The sequence below is a fragment of the Pan paniscus genome, chromosome 15, assembly GCF_029289425.2.
Source record: "Pan paniscus chromosome 15, NHGRI_mPanPan1-v2.0_pri, whole genome shotgun sequence".
Taxonomy (NCBI): Eukaryota; Metazoa; Chordata; class Mammalia; order Primates; family Hominidae; genus Pan; species Pan paniscus.
The window spans coordinates 59,921,122-59,930,965 of record NC_073264.2 but is presented as its reverse complement, the minus strand read 5'-3'; positions in this window follow the sequence as shown (position 1 = coordinate 59,930,965).

The window sequence follows — 9,844 nt, the reverse complement described above, 5'->3', positions numbered from 1 at the left end:
ATCTCCCATTTCCTAATGGTCAAGTCTCACCCTGTGAGGAGTGAACACCTACTCCCTTCTTGATTGCACCATCAGCTCCTCAGGAGTCTCAAGACTCCAGATCTTACCCCTGGAAAGCAGTGTTTTATCCAAGCCCGAAAATGAAGGGGCAATGAGGAGGGTGGGACACCAAGCAAGAGAGAAGGAAAGTGGCAGTCATGGGAATCTAAGATGCCACACGATGCTTGTGCTCTAGAGCAGCTCAATTAAACTTTATTCAGGGTGAAGAGCTTAGAATCCACTTTCTCCTTGAAGACCAGCAGTTGCTAAGGCATATACAGAGGAGAATTCTACTTAATAAGGAAGGACCCTTCCAAGACTCCCTGCCTGGCTTTGCATCTTCTAGGGAAATGGCTCTGGTCCAAGACACACACTCTCCTTTTACATTATCTTGGAGAGTTCTGGGCACTAGTCCAAGCTCCTATTTTACCAAGTCTCCCAAAAGCTAAATTGCTGTTTCTGGGTATAGATGGAAGAGAGCACTTCAATGGATTGTTTAGCTTGGTTTGTTTTCAAAAAATCATATCCAGCTTACTATTTGCACAGCCATTAAGGTAATTTGTGTCAAGATCTAGCACTGTCATCCTTTCACCTGTATTTAGTCTCCTGGCTAACTCATCTACTATTGTCAATTATTTCAGCTAGCCCTATCCTAAACAGATGAAGTAAGCCAGGTGAGAGTTAGTATGACCTGTGTCTTAAAATGAGTAGATGACCACAACTCTTGAATTATCTCCTGTAATCTGTTCTTTTACAATAAAATTGAACATCTAAGAACTCGAGGCTGAACGAATGTCTAGGGAAATTCACTTTTCTAACATCATAAACTACATTCAACAAGTCTTTCCAGGCTTTTGTCCACTCTGGTAATCATTGTATATATTATTCATCTACCTACTCTGTGGAGCAAATCCACCTGAGAATCCTGCCACACATTTGAAAGGTTAAACATTGACACTCATCTTCCCAAGACAAATCTTCCACCTAGACGCATGCATACTTGATGAGATGTTGGTAGAGATCACCAAGCATGCCGAATTTTGTCAAGGGTTACAAGTGTTTGGGATTTACCAGCTAGTCTCCTTAATCTCCTGTTTTAATGTTAACAATCCTTAGAGCAATTATCTGCCTTGGAAAATTTAGATACAGAAAATGCTTAAGTGTATCAAATCCATTAGTCAAGAAAAGTTTAAGAACATTTAGTGTTTTCTGGTTAAAGCTAAATAAAATGGAGTTTTGCCACAAACTAAGACCTTGAGGAAAAGACTGCTGAATCCCTTGCGTAACGGAGTAACTTCATCCCTGAGTTCTCACTCAGTGAAGCCATTTTTTTGGCATCAGGTTCTGCTTTTGATCCATTAGCCTTCATCCATTTGAAGTGTCCATGACATCATCTGTGCAGGCTCGCAGTACTGAAGGTTGCATTTTGTAGAACATTCAGCCATGTCGAGTCATTTATCAAAAGCAGCTGGCCTCCCTCTACACCCTGATTTAGTCTGAACTGTGCCTAGGAGTTCTGCAATCGCTATGAGACTGACTGATTAAATTTCTGTTGAAATCTCTGCTGGGATGAATGATTGATAGCCAATGCTTTCCCCCTTGACCCATTTTTTCCAGTAGCCCCTCCTTCTACAACAGTAACTCTTTCCATTCAGCTCTACGATACCCAAAAGTTTGTGTCCATCTTAATGGAACAAAAAGTATTGTGATGAGACAAACACAAAATACGGCCTTCAGTGTGAATCTAAACTGTAAAGCAAACTGCAACTTTGGTCTTAGGCAACTTATAGTCTCATGGACTACAGCAGAACTTATAGAAGTCCAGCTGATATAAACAAATACAGTCATACTGATTGTTAAAATATTGAAATACTTTTATACTTTTTTTTTTTTGGAGACAGAATCTCACTTTGTTGCCCAGGCTGGAGTGCAATGGCATGATATCTACTCACTCCAACCTCTGCCTCCCAGACTCAAGCGACCCTACTGCTTGAGCCTCCCAAGTAGCTGGGACTACAGGCATGCACAAGCATGCCTGGCTAATTTTTGTGTTTTTTATAGAGACGGGGTTTCACCATGTTGCTCAGGCTAGTCACAAATTCCTGAGCTCAAGTGATCCTCCCACCTCGGCCTCCCAAAGTGCTGGGATTACAGGCATGAGCCACCATGCCCAGCCTACATTTCTTAATAAGTATAAAAATTCCCTTAGCAGCCAAGCTCCACATTCACCTCAGTTGTTATTCTTACCTATCCTCCCCAGATCAGTGTTAACAAACACATTTACTTTCTTATATCATGTTTCTTCCTCAGCAAGGCAACACTCAGTGACTTACCTGTCACAGTCAACTGTGATGCCAGCCAACCAAAAGTGGCTGGGATTTTTTTGACATCTATCAAGGCCTGGTACAGCTCATGATCTGTCGAAAGCCAGTTTGGTGCTGGCTGAGTCTTGGAAAGGGCTGTTCTCACCATATACAACCCAAGCGGTGGGCTTGCAAAAGTTTCATTTCAGAGCTCAGATCACCAGGATTATAAAGGAAGGCCCAGGCTGTGTCATGCAATGGATAGCACACTGGGCTTCTAAAGGAAGGCCCAGATGAGGCCAAACTTAGCAAGAAAGATGAAACCTAGAGAAGGATAAAAAAGCATGAAAATGTGGGTTCTCCTCATAGAGCCTAGACTGAGACAATTAATCCACACCCTCAAACTGAAAGTGATCAGGCAAAGCCAAGCTGACCTCAGATAGAGCATACCTCAAAAAACAAGTAATTCTCCATCCTCATTTTTCTTCAATAGTTCACAAGTGTCCCTATGACTGAGGACTAGTCCCTTTCCAATGAGCAGGGAATAACATTTTCTAATTCGCTATATTTCTTTTCTCCAGAGAAAATTTAATCACAATAAGCAATGTGTCTCCAGGTTATATAATACTATGACATATGAGATTTCCATCCAATAAACTGTCATAAGCAACATGATCCTACATCTAGAAAACCCCGTAGTCTCAGTCACAAACTCCTTAAGCAGATAAACAACTTCAGCAAAGTCTCAGGATACAAAATCATTGTGCAAAAATCACCCATACACCAACAACAGTCAAGCCGAGAGCCAAATCGGGAATGTACTCCCATTCACAATTGCCACAAAAAGAACAAAATACCTAGGAATACAGCTAACAGGGAAGTGAAAGATCTCCACAAGGAGAACTACAAAATACTGCTCAAGGAAATCAGAGATGACACAAACAAATGGAAAAACATTCCATGCGCATGGATAGGAAAAAACAATATTGTTAAAATGGCCATACTGCCCAAAGCAATTTATAGATTCAATGCTATTCCTTTTAAGCTACCATTGAGAGTCTTCACAGAACTAAATAAAAAAACTTTTAAAATTCATCTGGAACCAAAAAAGTCTGAGTAGCCAAGGCTAAGCAAAAAGAACAAAGCTGGAGGCATCACACTACTCAACTTCAAACTACACAACAGGGCTATAGTAACCAAAACAGCATGGTACTGGTACAAAAACAGGCATATAGACCAGTGGAACAGAATAGAGAACTGATATGGTTGGCTCTGTGTCCCCACCCAAATCTCATCTCAAATTGTAAACCCCATGTGTCAGAGGAGGGGCCTGGTGGGAGGTGACAGGATCATGGGGAAAGATACCCCCTTGCTGTTCTCATGATAGTGAGTTCTCATGATATCTGATGGTTTAAAAGTGTGGCACGTCCCCCTTCATTCTCTCTCCTGCTGCCATGTAAGATGTGCCTTGCTTCTCCTTCACCTTCTGCCATGATTGTAAGTTTCCTGGTGCCTCCCCAGCCATGCAGAACTGTGAGTCAATTAAGCCCCTTTTCTTTATAAATTACCCAATTTCAGGTATGTCTTTATAGCAATGTGAGAATGAACTAATAAGAACTCAGAACTAAAACCACACACCCACAACTATCTGATCTTTGACAAACCTGACAAAAACAAGCAATGGGGAAAGGATTCCCTATTCAATAAACGGTGCTAGGATAACTGGTTAGCCATATGCAGAAGATTGAAACTGGACCTCTTCCTTACACCACATATAAAAATCAACTCAAGATGAATTAAAGACTTAAATGTAAAACCCAAAAATTATAAAAAACACTAAAAGACAACCTAGGCAATGCCATCCAGGACATAGGCATGGGCAAAGGTTTCATGATGAAAATGCCAAAAGCAATTGCAACAAAAGCAAAAGTTGACAAATGGGATCTAAGTAAATTAAAGATCTTCTGTACAGCAAAAGAAATTATAAGCAGAGTAAACAGACAACCTACAGAATGGGAGAAAATTTTTGCAAACTATGCATCTGACAAAGGTCTAATATCCAGCATCTATAAGGAACTTAAACAAATTTACAAGAAGAAAAATCAAACAACCCCATTAAAAAGTGGGCAAAGAACATGAACATACACTTTTCAGAAGACATATAAGAAGTCACAAACATATGAAAAAAAAGCTCAACATCACTATTCATTAGAGAAATGCAAATCAAAAACCACAATGAGATACCATCTCACACCAGTCAGAATGGCTGTTATTAAAAAGTCAAAAAACAACAGATGCTGGAGAGGTTGTGGAGAAAAACGAACGCTTTTACACTGTTGGTGGGAGTGTAAATTAGTTCAACCATTGTAGAAGACAGTGTGGTGATACCTCAAGGTCCTAAAGACAGAAATATCATTCCACCCAGCAATTCCATTACTGGGTATGTACCCAAAGGAATATAAATCTTTTATTATAAAGACACATTCACATGTATGTTCATTGCAGCACTATTCACACTAGCAAAGACATAGAATCAACCTAAATGCCTATCAATGATAGGCTAGATAAAGAAAAAATGGTACATATATATCATGGAATACTTAAAAAAGAACAAAATAATGTCCTTTAGGGACACGGATGGAGCTGGAGGCCATTATCCTTAGCAAACTAATGCAGGAACAGAAAAGCCAATACCACACGTTCTCACTTATAAATGAGAGCTAAATGATGAGAACACATGCACACATACAGAGGGACAACAACACACTGGGGCCTGTTGGATGGTGGAGGGTGGGAGAAGGGAGAGGATCAGAAAAAATAACTAATGGGTACTAGGCTTAATACATGGGTGATGCAATAATCTGTACAACAAACCCCCATGGCACAAGTTTACCTATGTAACAAACCTGCACATGTAGCCATGAACTTAAAAGTTTTAAGTACAAAAAATTAAAAAATAAACTGTCATGAGGTCATGAAATGTTTGACAGGTCCTTGCTCATGTAGACTTTTGAGTACTCTACATGGAATAGCATTTTGCACTGCTTCAAAATTTACTTTTTTCCCCCTATTGAGTAATCCCAGGGGATATTTCACAAGAATTATATGGCCTAGGCTGCTGTAACTTTGAAATGTATCATCTATTTTTTATCCAGCAAAGTAAATTATCAGTTGACAATTATACCCATTAAACTAAATTATTTGCAAATTCTGTTCCCCTGAAATACTCATTGAGTCTGTCACATAATTTCTGCTTACAAAGGAAATGAAATAATCAATTTTCTAAACTTTTTTCTTCCTTCTCTTTTATACAAAATTTCCATTTCTAATTCAAATATTTAATTTCAATTTATATTTCACTAAATGGATCAAGAACCCCATTGGTAAAAGGTATATTTAAATACATATAACAATGACATAAATGTTTCCACAACTTTATTCTCCCTAGTCCTTTCTATTCTCTCCCATTTATCCCTAAACAATAAGTCCTTCACAAATGTATCAATTTAATACAGGAAAGTTGACAATTTCTAACACTGAGGTATTAGTGAATGTGGACAAACCAATAACTATTTCAATAGAAAATGCCACACAGGTAAGTGAGAATCAAAATGAACACCCAGATTCCCTAATCTACCTTTAAAAAGTGAAGAAGTGATCTGAGTCTCTAAGTTATCTTTCTAGTTGGAGCAAGAAGAATATTCCCATGGCAATGTCTTAGGCATCAACCATTTCAGCATCAATTCATTCATTAGTCTAAAATTCATTATGTGCCTACTATTTATGCACCAGTGAGTATTCATTCTTAAAATGGAGATAACTGAACCTTATTATCTTATGAAGATAAAGTTTGTGAGGATTAGATGATTCATGTAAAGTACTTAGTACAGTGTCTGGCACAGAAGAAGCACTAAAAGAAAGCTAACAATGGATAACATTGTTGACAACAATAGTGGGCACTGGTACCACAAAGATAAATATTACTTTTATTAATCTCAGGTTGCTAAAGATCTAGCAGGGCAGATAGATGTGTGGCTATAACAAGGGTATATAGCGGCACCATAAATAAAATAACACTGTCTCCTGGATTTCCCAGAGTAACCCAGATTTCAAATATTCTGCCCTATTGACAGACCTTGAGTTCAATTCATGTCTGATTATCTTATGTATGAAATATGGTTTCTAGGGTGCAGTGGCTCATGCCTGTAATCCCAGCACTTTTGGGAGGCCGAGGCGGGCGAATCACCTGAGGTCAGGAGTTCGAGACCAGCCTGGCCAACATGACAAAACCCTTCTCTAGTAAAATTACAAAAATTAGCTGGGCATGGTGGCATGTGCCTGTAAACCCAGCTTCTTGGGAAGCTGAGGCAGAATTACTTGAACCCAGCAGTTGGAGGTTGCAGTGAGCCAAGATCGTGCCATTGCAAGGCAGGCAGATCACCTGAGGTCGGGAGTTCAAGACCAGCCTGAACAACATGGAGAAACCCATCTCTACTAAAAATACAAAATTAGCCAGGTGTGGTGGTGCATGCCTATAATCCCAGCTACTCGGGAGGCTGAGGCAGGAGAATCGCTTGAACCTGGGAGGCGGAGGTTGCGGTGAGCTGAGAGCACACCATTGCACTCCAGCCTGGGCAACAAGAGCGAAACTCCATATCAAAAAAAAAAAAAAAAAAAAAGAAAGAAAGAAAGAAAAGGAAAGAAAAAGAAAAAGAAATATGGTTTCTACAGCTATAATAAAAACACAATTGAAACAATATAGCATTGAAGAGACATTAGAAACTCTTACTTTTAACTAATGTACAGTTTTATTGAAGAGCCTTATGCACATGGAACCATTAAAAAGCAAGATAAAACAGCAAATAATCAGGCTCAATTGCTTAGATCAGATAATAAGTGTTAAAATGCTAGTAAGAATTCAGAGTGCTTACTTTATGAAGAAACTGAAACTTGCATGCAAACTTAAATTGGGTCGGAATTTCATAACAAGAGATGAAGTAACAGGGAGAGGCTGAGCATCATTGTATGTGAAGAGGACAGTCAAGGTACAGGTCCGACTTCAGATTCTAAAACTGCTTCCTCAAAAATGAAAAAGCAAACGTGTTGAGAATAGTAGGAGAAGACAATTCTACTATAAATAATAGTGGCCAGGAACAATGCTTTAGACAACACACTTCTTCAAGCAGCTGGAGAAAAGGAATTCACTTGTCCCTGGACAGCTTAGTGGAAGCTGGAGGTATAAAAACATTTTATTTAGCTGCAAATCCCCTTGCATGTATTTAGTACTTTTAGCTTTGCAAAGTCCTTGCTGTATGGTCTCACTTAAGTCTCCCTTGCTGCAGCCAGTGACTGAGTATGAAGCAAGATCCCCTTACAGCCCTCAGTTGTGTGTACAGTACAGTTTTCACAGTTCTAAAACACTGGCTAAGTAATCCATGTCTCTACCTTGCTGAATAAGAAAGCACCATTAATGGAATTGGGCCCGTAAGAAATGTAAAGTCAGCCTCAGTTTGGGAAAGATATTTGGTTAATGTTACATAATCACTGATTCTTATTTCCTTCTTAAATTTTGGATCTGATTTGAGACCATTTGGAAGCTAAATAAGAGCTCCCATATTATGGATTTCCTCATGTAATAAGTGGTAGGCATGTAACTGTGTTCTAGAGGAATTCAGAGTAAAAGAACAGCAAAGCACTAAAAGTTTTTTCAAATTGTCCAATAATGTAATATAGTAGGGGTTGTCTTTTGATTATGGAAATATATATACTGTAATATGTGCAGCTTTCCTGAACCATGCCTTCCCACTCCCTTGTGTTAGAGAAGTAGAATGTGCCCCCTCTACCAGGGGTATGAGATGTTTGCAATCGATGCATGTCAAGCAGATTGACAGCATCCCCAATTGCGTTTTAGCATTTTAGTCTGTGATAGCTATTCTTGGCAAACAAAGAAGTCTGGCTTTAAGTGGAGTTCACAGCACCATACAGACCCAACCTAGCTCTTCATAACCATAAGACTGTGCCTTTTCCCATCTGGCAGAGAATAATGACTTCGATTTAAGAACATCTTGATTCTGTTCGCTCCAAATACATTTACAGTGAAGGCATTGACTCTTTTTGTAAGTTCTTTCAACTTCCTCACCCCTACTGTTCAAAAAAGTAACAAATATGTACAGGTTAAGCAGTTTGCCTCCCATCAGCTGGAGAAACAAGATTTGACTAAAGTAGTCATTGTTGGGAGCCACAGGACAGAGCACCTAGAATTTAGGTGAATTTAGAGAATAAAGTTAAGAAGAATCAATAAACAGTGGAGTTTAAATAGCTACAGAAGCAGGTACCTCTATGAAATAGTTTACAAGGATATTGCTCCTGAAACTGGAGAAATTGGTAAATATCCTCAGGAAGATGACTGAAATGAAACTGACAGAAAAGAAAACTCACTGAAACATAGCTGGCATTGGCCAAGGATTGTTTTAGAAAAAGGTTTTCTTTTCTTTTCTTTTTTTTTTTAAGACAGAGTCTTGCTCTGTCACCCAGGCTGGAGTGCAGTGGCGTGATCTCGGCTCACTGCAAGCTCTGCCTCCCAGGTTCACGCCATTCTCCTGCCTCAGCCTCCCGAGTAGCTGGGACTACAGGCGCCTGCCAGGACTACAGGTGCCCACCACCACGCCCGGCTAATTTTTTGTATTTTTAGTAGAGACGGGGTTTCACCGTGTTAGCCAGGATGGTCTCGATCTCCTGACCTCGTGATCTGCCCACCTCAGCCTCCCAAAGTGCTGGGATTACAGGCACGAGCCACCGTGCCAGGCCTAGTAAAAGGTTTTCAAAGGCAATGTATTAGCGAGGATTTCTTCATGTTTATCCAGCATCTTGAAGGAGAAATAACTCTAACACAAAAAAAAAACAGCCCTCAGAAATACCTACTGTCATTGCTATCATTCTATGTTGACGAAGGCATCTCTGGGCCTTTACCTTAGGTAGCTGCATGAAGGTACTTGCCAGAAAAAATACCCCCGCAGCCATGTATGACGCAAAGGATGATTCTAACAGGTTTTTTTTTGTACCAAAATAGGAATTCTGGTTTGCACATCAATGCCGTTTAAGTTTCATTAGTAAAACCTGGTCTCCTACGGGTTAATCATCTCTGTGTAATTAACGAAATTAAGTTTCTGAAACTATGAAGTGAAAACCACAGCTCACCATATGGGATGCCCTCTCCAAGGTACTGATTCCCCTGGGGTCCTGCCCACAGCTGCTGGACAACCTCACTCTGGACCTGTCTGTACCTGTGGCATCCTCCATTCAGTGGTCTAGATCAGTGCTTCTTAAGCTTAGGGTGCTTTCAAATCACCTGGGGATCCTTTTAATATGTAAACCTCTACATACACTCAACAAGCCAAGCAGATGCATTATTTTTTCTGCCCGGAATCTAAAGTGTTTCAGTTTCCTTATCCATGAAGTAAGAGGTCTGAAGAGCTCTCGATGGTGAACAGGTTTGCTCTCTT